This window comes from Calliphora vicina, chromosome 5, assembly GCF_958450345.1.
Source record: "Calliphora vicina chromosome 5, idCalVici1.1, whole genome shotgun sequence".
Lineage (NCBI taxonomy): Eukaryota > Metazoa > Arthropoda > Insecta > Diptera > Calliphoridae > Calliphora > Calliphora vicina.
The window spans coordinates 12,283,118-12,298,642 of record NC_088784.1 but is presented as its reverse complement, the minus strand read 5'-3'; positions in this window follow the sequence as shown (position 1 = coordinate 12,298,642).

Here is a 15,525-nt window from a genome sequence, read left to right as displayed (position 1 = left end):
TGTTAGTTCTTGTTGTTTTAGTTTTTTTTTTACCCATTTTACCCATTTACTGTTTATATTATTATTACTGCTACTTTAAACGAGTGCTGGCTTATAGCATGCACAGGAAGTTGAAGGCAGCTGAAAAAAAACTAGATTAAAAAAATTGTATATGTGAATCCTTAGGTTTTCAAAAAAAAGCAACCTCATAATATGTATGGAATATATGAGTTTGCGAAAAAACACAAGGACTTTTATGCTTTCCACAGGAAGATATATTGTTTTTTATTTGTTTTATTTTTGTTTTTGTCTCTCAACATCCGTTTTGTAAGTGAATCAAAGCTAGAGTTCGGAGCAAAAGATATGAGAGAAAACATAATAATAATATTATTTAAACAAACAAAACATGTGGAGTTAAATACATACATGTTGGATTATAATAGAGTTAAAGTACGTTTTTGAAATACCCTTTTTGGGTATTTTTATATGAAATTTAACAAGATTTCCAATGATATTTATATTAAAAGAACAGAATTAGAACAATATTTATAATTCTGTGAAATATGAATATGTATTTCTCTTTTCAAAAAAAATAAAAAAACAAATGTTTATTAAGATCTCTTTCTATGTGATTTTTAATCTACCAGGTGTAGGGCGCAACAGTGGTACTCAGTGAATTAGAAGTATTTTATTTTGAAAATAATTCATAACACAACTTAAATTCCTACGATTGAAGCTAAAATTTAACAACATACAGACCTACATTTGAAGCAAAAATTGAAGAACATACAGACCTACATTTGAAGTAAAAATTTAAGAACATAAAGACCTACGATAGAAGCTAAACTTGATCAACTTAGAGACCAACGATTGAAGCTAAAATTGAACAACATAAAGGCCTGCGTTTGAAGCTAAAATTAAACAACATAAAGACCTACGATTGTAACTAAAATTTAACAACTTAGAGACCAACGGTTGGAGCTAAAATTGAACAACTTAGAGACCAACGATTGGAGCTAAAATTGAACAACTTAGAGACCAACGATTGGAGCTAAAATTGAACTACTTAGAGATAAACGATTGAAGCATAAATTGTACAACTTAAAGGCCAACTATTGAATTTAAAATTTAACAACATAAAGACGTGCGATTGAGGCTAAAATTGAACAACATACAGACCTACATTTGAAGCTAAAATTGAAGAACATAAAGACCTACGATTAAAGCTAAAATTGATTAACTTAGAGACCAACCATTGAGGCTAAAATTGAACAACATAAAAACCTACGATTAAAGCTAAAATTGATTAACTTAGAGACCAACGATTGAAGCTAAAATTGAAGAACATAAAGACCTACGATTGAAGCTAAAATTGATGAACTTAGAGACCAACGATTGAAGCTAAAATTGAAGAACATAAAGACCTACGATTGAATCTAAAATTGATTAACTTAGAGACCAACGATTGAAGCTAAAATTGAACAACATAAAAACCTATGATTGAAGCTAAAATTTAACAACTTAAAGACTTACGATTGAAGCTACAGTTGAACAACATAAAGGCTTACGTTTGAAGCTAAAATTTAACAACTTAAAAACCTACGATTGTAATTAAAATTGAATAACTTAGAGACCAACGATTGGAGCTAAAATTGAACTACTTAGAGATAAACGATTGAAGCATAAATTGAACAACATAAAGGCCAACTATTGAATTTAAAATTTAACAACATAAAGACGTGCGATTGAAGCTAAAATTGAACAACATACAGACCTACATTAGAAGCTAAAATTGAAGAACATAAAGCCTTATGATTGAAGCTAAAACTGATTAACATAGAGACCAACGATTGAAGCTAAAATTGAACAACATAAAGGCTTATGATTGAAGCTAAAATGGAAAAGCTTAAAACACCAACGATTGAAGCTAAAATTAAACAATATAAAGACCTAAGAATGTAACTAAAATAGACAACTTAGAGACCAACGATTGGAGCTAAAATTGAACTACTTAGAGATAAACTATTGAAGCATAAATTGAACAACATAAAGGCCAACTATTGAATTTAAAATTTAACAACATAAAGACGTGCGATTGAAGCTAAAATTGAACAACATACAGACCTACATTTGAAGCTAAAATTGAAGAACATAAAGCCTTATGATTGAAGCTAAAACTGATTAACATAAAGACCAACGATTGAAGCTAAAATAGAACAACATAAAGGCTTATGATTGAAGCTAAAATGGAAAAGCTTAAAACACCAACGATTGAAGCTAAAATTAAACAATATAAAGACCTAAGAATGTAACTAAAATAGACAACTTAAAGACCAACGATCGGAGCTATAATTGAACAACTTAGAGATAAACGATTAAAGCATAAATTGAGCAACATAAAGGCCAACTATTGAATTTAAAATTTAACAACATAAAGACTTGCGATTGAAGCTAAAATTGAACAACATACAGACCAACGATTAAAGCCAAAATTGAACAACAGAAAGGCCTTCGATTGAAGCTAATATCGAACAACATAAAGACATACGATTGAAGCCAAAATTAAACAAATTAAAGACTTTGGCTTGAAGCTAAACTTGAACAACATAAGGACCTACGATTGAAGCTAAAATTGAAAAACTTAAAAACCTACTATTGAAGCTAAAACTTAACAACATAAAGACCTACGATTGAAGCTAAAATCGAAAAACTTAAAGAACTATGATTGAAGCTAAAATTGAACAACACGAACCATGATTGAAGCTAAAATGTAACAATATAAAGACCTACGATTGAAGCTAAAATTTAACAACATAAAGATCTATGATTGAACCTAAAATTGAACAACACAAAGACCTACGACTGAAGCTAAAATTGAACAACACGAACCATGATTGAAGCTAAAATTGAACAACTTAATAGCCTACGATTGTAGCAAAAATTGAGCAACATAAACCCTGCGATTGAAGCTAAAAACTAACAATATAAAGGCCTTCGTGTGAAGCTAAAATTGAACAACATAAAAACCTATGGTTGAAGCTAAAATTGAACAACTTAAAGACCTACGATTGAAGCTGCAGTTGAACAACATAAAGGCTTACGTTTGAAGCTAAAATTGAGCAACATAAATACCTACGATTGAAGCTAAAATTGAACAACATAAAGTCCTACGATTGAAACTAAAATTTAACAACTTAAAGACCTACGATCGATAATAAAATTGAACAACATGCGGACCTACGATTGTAGCTTTCTTGAAACAACATTAAGACCTAAGTTTGCAGCTAAATTTGGGCAATATAAATATGAAATTTTTAACGTTCACGTTTTTTATTTCTTTCAAAATAAAATGCTTCTTAACCACTGTGCTCCTCTGCTCTTATGTCTCCCAACATATTATTTGTATATGTGAGTGCAGCTTTCTGCCATAGAGATAAGTACTCTTTCAGACATAATTTAATATTATAATGCATACTTTAAGGTGTTAGCTTTTTATCATACTACTATTATATGCACATAAAGTAGTGCATACATTTTAGGCTCTTTCATTTAGTTAACAAACGTTAAGGGTTTTGCGAAATTAAATGAAAAGATAAAACAGAAAATAAAACAAAAGTTTTAATTTAGTAATTATATTATCACAGGCATTATTATATACAAAAGAAACTACAAAATTAAATTTAATTATTATAAAAAAATATAAACATTTCTAAAGAAGCTTTAATTCTTTAAAAAAAAACATATTTATTTTAATGTAAATATATTTTGGTATAATACTATTAATATTTTCCTAGTAATCTGTTATTTTATTAAATTTTCTATGACTATTTCGTTTTTGTTAAGCTTGTTGTCTGTACACTGTAACCAGTTTTGGTTTGTCTGTTATGTTTTCATAATTTAAATTATATCGTTGAGTAGCTGACTGCCTCAGACTCTTCATTTTCATTTTAGATTTCTTCCACACTCCACAAAAATTTTAAGTTTCTGTAGTTTATTTGAATTTAGCCAGCAAATAGTTTTTGTAGCAGTAGTTGTTCTTTATTCATTCATTCTTTCATTGAAGTTTTTTCATCATTTCATCATCTTCATCATAGCATTTCTGAAGATTTTTTTTCTTTCCTTATTTTTAATCTTATAAAGACTAGTAGTAAAAGCTTGAAATCCCAAATAACCCTCGGGCATGTTGTTGAGTTGTTTTCTTACTTATTTTGATGTATATTTTTTTTTGTTGTTCATCATCATGATTCTTAAGAAATCCGGCAATTGTTGAGCATAAAAAGCTTGAATTTGAGTTATTTTTTTGTGTGTAGTAGTAGTACTTAGTTTAAGGAAATTTTTGAATTATTATGGTGTTAAGAAAAATATGTAAATATTGAAATCAAACTAACAAAAAGGATGGATAAGAAAAATGTTTGAAGAGTAGCAAAAAACTTTGGGATTTATTCGGTTAAAGAAAAGAAATTATTTAAGGAAATTGTTTAATATGAAAATTGGTAACATTGATAAGTAAATAATAAAGTAAAGGAAGAGAAAGATTTATTTTTATTTTAAATAAAGGAATTAGAAATTTAATTCGAAAGGAGAAAAATGATTTCAATGATGTATTTATACTATTATTATTATGAGAATATTAGATAAATACTTACGAGTGAAGCTAAAATAGATCGCCATAAAGACCTACAACTGAAGCTGAAATAGATCATCATAAAGACCTACGATTTAGGCTTTAATTGAACAAATTTAAGACCTACGATTTAAACTAAGATTAAACAACATAAAGGCCTACGACTGATGCTAAAATTCAATAAGATAAAGACCTGGAATTGAAGCTAAAATTTAATAACATAAAGACATTGGATTGAAGCTAAAATTGAACAACATAAAGACATTCGGTTGAAGCTAAATTTTATCAACATAAAGGCCTAAAATTGACGCTAAATTTGAACAACATAACAACCTAGGATTGATGCTAAAATTAAGCAACATAAACACCTATGATTGAAGCTAATATTGAATAACATAAAGATCTAAGATTGAAACTGAACTACATAAAGACCTACGATTGAAACTAAAATAAACAATTTAATTTAAAGGACTTATGATTGGAGATAAAATATACTAACATAAAGGCCTACATTAGCTGCTAAATTTGAGCAACATAAAGGAGTACAATTTACGCTAAATTTGAACAACATAACAACCTAGGATTGAAGCTAAAATTGAACAACATAAAGATCTAAGATTGAAACTAAAATTGAGCAAGATAAAGAGCTACGATTGAAGCTAAAATTAAACAATATAAAGACATTCGATTGAAGCTAAAATTGAACAACTTAGAGAACAACGATTGGAGCTAAAATTAAACAACATAAAGACCTACAATTGAAGCTAAAATTGAATAACATAAAGTCATTGGTTTGAAGCTAAAATTGAATAACATAAAGGCCTAAGATTGAACAACATAAACACCTACGATTGAAGCTAAAATTGAACTACATAAAGACCTACGATTGAAATTAAAATAAACAATTTAAAGACCTACGATTGAAGCTAAAACTGAATAACATTAGGACTTATGATTGGAGCTAAAATAGACCAACATAAAGACCTACGATTGAAGCTAAATTGTATCAACATAAAGGCCTACAATTGACGCTAAATTTGAACAACATAACAACCTACGATTGATGCTAAAAATGAGCAACATAAACACCTATGATTGAAGCTAATATTGAACAACATAAAGATCTAAGATTGAAACCGAAACTGAACAAGATAAGGAGCTACGATTGAAGCTAAAATTAAACAATATAAAGACCTTCGATTGATGCTAAAACAACATAAAGACCTAAAATTTAACCTAAAATAAAAAATTATAAAGACCTGCGATTGAGGCTAAAATTTAACATTATAAAGACGTATGATTGAAGCTAAAATTGAACATTGTAAAGACCGGAGATTGAAGCTAAAATTGAACAATATAAAGACATACGATTGAAGTTAAAATTTAACATTGGTCTTCGATTGAAGCAAAAATTAAACAACATAAAGACCTACAATTGAAGACATAATGTAGCAGCATAAAGACCTACGATTGATGCTAAAATTGAACAACGTAGAGACATACGATTGAAGCCAAAATTGAACATTAGAAAGACCTACGATTGAAGCTAAAATTGAGCAACTTAAAGACCTACGATAGAAGCTAAAATTAAACAGCATAAAGACCTATATTTGAAGAAGTAATTTGACAGCATAAAGACCTACGATTGATGCTAAAATTCAACGACGTAGAGACATACGATTGAAGCTAAAATTGAACATTAGAAAGACCTACGATTGAAGCTAAAATTGAACATTAGAAAGACCTACGATTGAAGCTAAAATTGAACAACATAAAGACCTACAATTTGATAGCATTAAAACCTGCGATTGATGCTAAAATTCAACAACGTAAAGACATATGATTGAAGCTAAAATTGAACATTGGAAAGACCTACGTTTGAAGCTAAAATTAAACAGTATAAGGACCTACAATTGAAGCAATAATTTGGCTGCATAAAGACCTACGATTGATGCTAAAATTGAACAACGTAAAGGCCAACGATTGAAGCTAAAATTGAACAGCACAAAGACCTTTGCTTTGTTTTACGCTAAAATTCAACAACATAGAGACCTGCGATTGATGCTAAATTTGTTCAAATTAAAGACCTACGATTGATGCTAAAATTGAACATTAGAAAGACCTTCGACTGATGCTAAAATTGGATATTAGAAAGAACTTCGATTGAAGTTAAAATTGAAGAACATAAGGACCAACGATTGATGCTAAAATTGGACAATATAAAGACCTCCATTGAATTTAAAATTGAACAACATAAAGACCTGTGATTGAAGTCAAAAGTAAACAACATGAATACCCACGATTGAAGCCAAAATTGAACAACATAAAGACCAATGATTGAAGCTAGAAATGAACAACATGAAGATCTACGATTGAAGCTAAAATTTACCAACATGAAGGCCTACGATTAAATCTAAAATTGTACACTATAAAGACCTTTGTTTGAAGCTACAATTAAACAAACTAAATACCTACGATTGAAATTGAACAATATAAAGACTAACGATACAGCCTGAAATTGTTCAAAGTAAAGACCCACGATTCAGGCTGAAATTGCTTAACATTAGATACCAAAGATTGAAGCTGAAATTACTCAACATAAATACCAACGATTCAGGCTGAACAATTGCATCTGAAATTGTTCAACAAAAAGACCTACGACTGAAGCTTAAATTTATATGATTTATTTAACCAAGGGAGAGTCCTAACTAGAAGTAAGCTTTTTATTTTTTTCTTAAAATGAACTTAGCATTTATCTGGTGATTGAAAACGTAGTTTCATTTTAATTATATTGTAACAATATCCTAAATAGTTGCTGCCCTTGGCAATTAATTTATTTGGTGCAGTGTTTCTTAACTTCAACTATTTTCTTTTAATTTCAGCAATAAATCAGCAAAGTAACAATTACGTTTTAATTTTTCGCTGACCTTATGACCTTCTCCTGCATAAATTGTGCAAGGAAAACTGCTGCTGCAACAACCTCATTGACTGCAATAAAACAAAATGGGACTACAAATTAATGTATGTGGTATGTAGACACAAAACAGCAAAAAAAAAAAAAAACAGAAACAGAAACTTGCAACATATTTTAAAAGGTAAGGTCTGCTGGTGAATTGTTATAACAATGTTACTAAGAACGTAACAACAACATTTACACAACTATAAAAGCGGCACCGCAAACATCAAGCACATTTATATGTTGCAAATACCCAGCAAGTTGTAGGAGACAGTTCCGAACTAGTGATAGAATTAGTTGTATAAGTAACTACAATTATTTAAAATTTGTATTTGATAACAATGAGACTGTCTGATAGCTGGTCCAAAGTAGTCAATATATTGGATTCAAATACCGGTTACATAGATTTAGCTAGCTTACAAGCTTGTAAACAAAACTTCCTCCGACAACTCTCCAAGACAACTCTAAAGTGCAGTAAAAAATAGAGGTTAAAAGTGACTACACTCTTGGTTACTTAGATACAGTAAAGTGACAATTGACTTCATGCTAGATTACAAGGGCTATATAAAGTAACCTCTGTACTCTGTACTACAAAGAGCAAATTACCCAAAAATATCTAAATTGGAGTCAACCAAGTGATCAGATATTCATAAGAATTACTGTCTATAAAGGTTACCCTGACTATTTGCTTAACTGCTGGGTAACGGAGTCCATGAATTTACATCTGCATATGTATGTATGTCTAGATGTGTAGCATGGAAACAGCAGGTGTAAATTGTACAGGTTTCAGTTTATTTTGTTTTCTATGCTGAAGTGTGTGTGTGGTATGTTTCAAATGGTTTAAAATTCATGTTGGCTGTGCAATTCAGAAATTTGTTTGGTAATGGCGTTACCCAGCCATACATTAAAGTCTTTAGCAAGGCCACTTACAACTCGTATTTACGGACAAGATAATTAATTGCACACCAAATAGCAAAAAAAGAAGCTAACATTTTTAACTATTACTGAATGAAACCTAAGTGGGGAGAACCCCCCCCCCCCAAAAAAAAAACAACAACCCATGTCTAATAGTTTTAAAGTAAGGTGTAAAATATTTTCACTATTTACACTTAAATGCCTAGAAAACTATAGGAAGGATACTGGGAAATAATCATAAAATGAAACCTTTACTAATTGTCCTGGCTAGCTGAATGCAGCTACCCTTGCATTTTTTCTACATTGCTGCAAATATGTTAACACTTTTATTTTGGTACTTATTTTAACTATTTGTTAAAGTAATTACTAGCTAACGAATTGAGTATAAAAGTGAGCCTTAACAAATACATTTCCAAATAACAAAGAGAGTGAGAGATTTTGTGTGTGAACAGAACTATTTTAGCAACCACCCACTCTGTAGTTGTAAACATTTTACCGCTTTTACGTTTGGTTAATTACAAATCGCATCATTGTGGTTTTTTGTTTTGTTTGGTCCATTTCCAAACCTAAAACGGAAACGTACTTTAATTTTATACTTCTAAATATACACATACATATGTGCAGATATGTTTGTTAAATTGTATTTGTTACAATATCATGTTGATGTTCATGTACTTTATTGCAATTGTATTTTTAGGCGAAATTTTCTCTCTTATGGTTTGTTGTAATTTGTGTTTCATGTGTTAAATTTTATTTGAAAACCATGCAAAAGAAAAATAACTATTCAAATAAAGGAATTACGGGGGTGCTAAGAAAAAATAAATATTGATCGGCAAACATGAATTTTCCAAACAAAAATTTATCGATAACTTTATATTATCATAGAAAATTTATCGATATCATCAAATTTCGGAAAACATAGCAGCTATAAGACACGTCCACAGGTTGTGAATTGTGGAAACTCCAGTAGATATACTGGAATGTTGCGAATGAAATAAGCAGTCTCGAACAATTCAGCAGTCTCGGGGGGCTCGTTTAAATCTCCTCTAAATACCCGAGTTGCCAATGATCCTTGAAGCAACGTGACGATTAATTGGCCCCACGAAATAGTCAATCTTAACAACTAGTTGAAAAAGGGCATGTCTGGAGGGACCAATTGGCAATCCCGATACTAGAATCGCATGCAATCAGCTAATCATCGGTTCATCTTAAACTCTCCGGATTACAGAAACCACAACGAATGAATACCAAAACGATCCCAAATATTGACGGGTTTTAGCTTTAAATCAAGGACACGATTCGGAACATGTAATATTACAAAGCTTCTGAAACCATCAAGATTGGCCCCAATAGGCAAGGAGTTCAAAAACTATAACATTATCTTCCTCGGTTTATGTGAAACAATGTCGTCTGTTCCCTTCTTTCCAGCTGTTGGCGACTTCTGAAACCATCAATATCAGTCCAAATATGCTAGGAGTTCCTCGGTTTATGTGAGACAAGGTCGCCTGTTTACTTCTTTCTAGAGAATCCAATGGCGCCCTAATGTCATGGAAGGCTCATTCTGATAGGATTATGTCCTAAATTATATAAATATAATAGCATTCAGTCCGAAGTCTTAGATCCCAACGAAAAAGAAGACAGACTCCTGGAAAATATAATAAAATACACTCCTACAGATGGCATTTGATTTCAATATACACGTGGGCCCAGTAAACAAAAATATTGAGTGTCATATGGGAACTCATGGACTGGGGCAAATGAACTAGAACGGCCGGAATATGTGCGAGCAATGGTCTTACTAATGATGGCACTATCTTTCCTCACAGAGAAGTGCATAAAGTAATCAGGGTTTCTCTCGACCACAGAACAGAAACGCAAATAGACCACATTGCGATTAGCAAGAAGTGGATGTTCGCAATAGGCATGGTGCAGACTGAGCTTCAGACCACCAAATACTTGTAGGAGAGATAGCATAGAGAATATCTGCAATCAAACCACAAACAACGCAGTCATTGCAAGACGATACGAGGTATCCAAACTGAAATCCCCAAATAATTTCGAAAGTTACGTAGGCTACTTAAAGACCCGCTAGGAAGATGTTCCGAACAGCAACAGAGGGCAATGGAATGCTATCAAATTTACTTTCTAAGTTTACTAAGCGTAAAGTTTGGATATCAGACGCTACTTGACAAATTATTAAAGATAAAAGACAACTTAAAGGTGAAATTAACGTTTCCCGAACAACAGCTTCTAAATCTATCCTACAGGACTAGTATACCAGTTTAGATAGCCTGTTGAAACAAATCTCGCGGCGAGACAAACAAGACAAGTTTGTATAGAAAAAATGGCCACAGAAGCCCAGACAGCTGCATATATACATCGAAGTTTAGATTTGAACAAAACTGCAAAGCAGATATCTGGGAATGCAAGTTCAACTACATATCCCCTTAAAGACCCGATAGGAAAAATATTGTCCGACAATTAGGCTTGTATGCCAGCAATTTCGCAACCCACAACTGTCTGGCAATGGGACTGACTGTACTTTACATCAAATCAGATCCTACATGAGTACGATTTGGCCAGACGGAACCGAGATCGCCAATGCTATACGTGTACTGAAGAATGGCAAGGCTCCAGGCATAGACAACATTAATCCTGAGCTGCTAAAGGCTGATCCGATTCTAAGCGCTGAAATAATCAGACCTATTCTCAAAGACCTTCGGGTGTCACACTCTCTTCCTAAACTAAGTAAATGAGTGAATTAAACTATCCAATAATGGACACTTTTAACTATGATTAATAAGGTGTTAGACCAATATAATCCAATAAACTAGCCTGTCATTATCAATTTCAACTGATCTTCGGAATGAGCAAATTGGCTTCAGACCACACCGAACTTGTATCGATTATATTGTTACGAAATTGTACTTGAATTCAAATATAACGATTTTAACGGCAGATTTAAAGTTGCATAATGCTTTCAAATAGCAGTGCCCAAATTTTAACATATCTGTGGGCATTATTAACATTGAATAAAAGCTTTCAGTTGACCATTGATCGAAAGTATGGCTAAGCTTTTTGCTGCGACCGTATATTCGAATTCGAATATTCAGTTAAAGAACATTGTAGAAAGTACACCACAGATGGCGTATGTATTAGAAAGCTCTAGATAGTTAAAGAGCAATTTAGAGTGCAGATGGCAGTGTTATAAATAGTGGCAGAGGTTGCAGTCATTAGTGAGTTTATCAGAGATAAACATCAACTGAGTGCCTTAAAGTGTGCTGTATTTTTCAAGTGAATTCGTGTACATTATAAAGTGTGTCTGTATTTCTGTTTATTTATAAACGTGTATAAAAAAACATTGAGTGACTATTTAATTCTGTTGTTGTTGTACATTTTAAATAAATAAAGAGTTGTTACAATTTTCAAACTACTAAACGGCTTTTATTTGCAATCAAAAGTATACGGTTTATTTAAAGGAAATAAACCAACGTTTTGAAAAGGTTAAAACGTAACAATATAAATAGCCTACCGATCATAGTGGAGCAGTCGGTGGAATGGCGATCTCCACATTTGAAACAATACAACATCAGGCAATTTGACACAGACTTTGGTTAAATTGAACCTGAGCTATTCGACCTTATCAGAGCCATATAGAATAGACATAGAGCGCAAACTCTCTTGTCAAAGACCTAACTCAGTTGTCATAAACCTATGTGGTGAGAATGTATTAGTAGAAAAAACTATGTGAAAACAAAAACAACAGTCGTATGTGTGATTATTTTGAGTAATTTTTTTGTTTGAGTTTTTTTCTAGTTTCCGCTCTATGTTTCTCTATGATCAGAGCTCTGTATGGCAACACAACAAGCCGAGTACTGCATGAACTAATTTTAAGCAATTCGATTGGTACAAGCATCTATCTCCTATGTATCATATTATATTGGACTCAATTATGTAGCAATCAGACCGCATTAGAAGATGAATTACGTGGGATGCATTGAATGGTCGACTGGAAGATCTTGACTATGCTGATTATGTTTTCCTCCTCGCACATAACTTTAACGACATATCAGCCAAATTGGATCATATATATCAGCTGACATCTGGTTTTGTTCTTGATATTAACTTCGACAAAACTACATATCTCTGCTAGTCAACAACATAGAGCTCCAGGATGTGCAATAGTTTTACTATTTAGGAAGTATCATATCCACCACAAGCGGTTCACGTGATGATATAGCATATCGAGACCTCTGACAAAGAAAATGCGAAACACCAATCCACATATATCATCATGGGATGACCTCATGATGATATATAAAAGATGGCAATTGACTGAAGAAGAGGTAGACCCGCTAACACTTAAAGAATGCAACTAGAAACCGAAATTAACGAAACAAGAAAAACTTGGTTTAATATAATACTAATGGCATTAATGGCAAATATAAAACTTGCTTATCTCGTGTAATGTCTCGTGACACCCTAGTATACTTTGAGGTCTCGCATTAGTTTTCATACAGGAAGGTTGTGTTACGCTTGCTATTCAACAAACATTTTTTTTGAGCAACAATAAATATTTACCAAATTTATTTTTCACCGAATTTTTTTTTACTTTTTTTTTCACGAAAACTTTTTTCCCCATATTTTTTTTGTATTTATCATAATTTTTTTTTTCACCAAAAATTAAAAAAAAAAATTTAAGAATATTGTTGGAAATTTTGTATTTGACCAAACATTTTTTTCACATATTTGCTCTTTAAATATTTATCTTAAGTATACTTTGTGAAGGGTACATAAGATTCGGAAATTTAAATAAATTTATCGTTATTGAAATTTCTATATCAAACTTTATCCATATTACCAATTTAATATTCTCCACTTTCTCTTAGTCCCCCCTTATAAAAAATACACTTTTAATATGCCATACGTTTTATTCCTTTCCCTACCACAGTTTTGCCTGTCTACTTTGCTCCACTGTGTCTTTTTAATGATTTGGGTTTTTGGGATAAAATGTGTGTGTGTATAAGCACAATTAGAAACCATTGACCGCATTAGTACAAATTGCATTATCATTAAATCATGCGTTATGAACAATTCCTAAATGTAATACTTACTCTAGTACTTGTTCCTACCCTAACAATGCTAAATATGAAAACAAATGGTTGGAGGATAATAACAACAGCAATAACATAGAACAACAACTATATTTATAGTACAACAACTAAATGCTAAATATGAAAAGAGGGGAAATTGTTTTCGAAAATCCAGGCGAGTTGTGAATACATATTTACATATAACTGAAAATTAAAGTCTTTAAAATAAATGTGACCAAACTATTAGTTAAAATGGGAATTTTAGTAGATCAAAACATTGCTGCCAGCATGAACCTAAAACACAGTTTTTGGTGATTTAGGGTTTTATATATCTTTTTATACATTTCATCATGAGTGCCAAGGGTGTTTTTTTAAGCCCGATAGAACTAACAAATGTTTTAACTGTCAGACGAATTTTCATACTGTGGCCACTTTTGTCATTTATGATCAGTATACTCTGGCAAATTATTATGAATAGATTGACGCTTGAACAACGCTACCAAATTATCGAAATTTACTTTGAAAATCAGTCATCGATTCGCGCAACTTATAGAAGACTGTTTTATTGCAATTTAGTCGAAGCCACGATTGCTGCCTAAATTTGAGTCAATTTAAAGCAACGATTGCTGCCCTAATTTGAGTCAATATAAAGCCACAATTGCTGTATAAATTTGAGTCAATATAAAGCCACGATTGCTGCCTAAATTTGAGTCAATATAAATCCACGATTGCTACCTTAATTGGAGTCAAAATAAAGCCACGACTTCTGCCTCAATTTCAGTCAATATAAAGCCACGATTGCTGTATAAATTTGAGTCACTATAAAGCCACGATTGCTGCCTAAATTTGAGTCGATATAAAACCACGATTGCTGCCTAAATTAGAGTCAAAATGAAGCCAAGTTTGCTGCATAAATTTGAGTCAATATAAAGCAACGATTGCTGTCTAAATTTGAGTCAATATAAAGCCACGATTCCTGCCTAAATTTGAGCCAATATAATTCCGCTGTTGCTGCCAGAATTTTAGTCAATATAAAGCCGCGAATGCTGCCTAAATTTTAGTCAATATAAAGCCACGAGTACTGCCTAAATTTTAATCAATGTAAAGTCACGCTTGCTGCCTAAATTAGAGTCAATATAAAGCCACGATTCCTGCCTAAATTGGAGTCAATATAAAACCGCGATTGTAGCCTAAATTTGAGTCAATATATAGCCACGATTGCTGCCTCAATTTGAGTCAATATAAAGCCACGATTGCTGTCTAAATTTGAGTCAATATAAAGCCAGGATTGCTGCCTAAATTTGAGTCAATATAAAGCCACGATTACTGCCTAAATTTGAGTCAATATAAAGCCACGATTGCTGCCTCAATTTGAGTCAATATAAAGCCACGATTACTGCCTAAATTTGAGTCAATATAAAACCACGATTGCTGCCAAAATTAGAGTCAATGTAAAGCAACGATTGCTGCCTAAATTGGAGTCAATATAAATCCACAGTTACTGCCAAAATTTAAGTTAGTACAAAGCCACGATTCCTGCCTACATTTGAGTCAATATGAAGCCACGATTGCTGCATAAATTTGAGTCAATATAAAGCCACGATTCCTGCCTACATTTGAGTCAATATAAAGCCGCGATTGCTGCATAAATTTGAATCAATATAAAGCCACGATTGCTGCCTCAATTTGATTCAATATACAGCCACGATTGCTGTCTAAATTTCAGTCATTATAAAGCCACGATGGCTGCCTAAATTTGAGTTATTATAAAGCCACGATTGCTGTCTAAATTTGAGTCAATATAAAGCCATGATTGCTGCCTCAATTTGAGTTAATATAAAGCCATGATTGCTGCCTCAATTTGAGTCAATATAAAGCCACGATTGCTGCCTCAATTTGAGTCAATATAAAGCCATGATTGCTGTCTAAATTTGAGTCAGTATAAAGCCACGATTGCT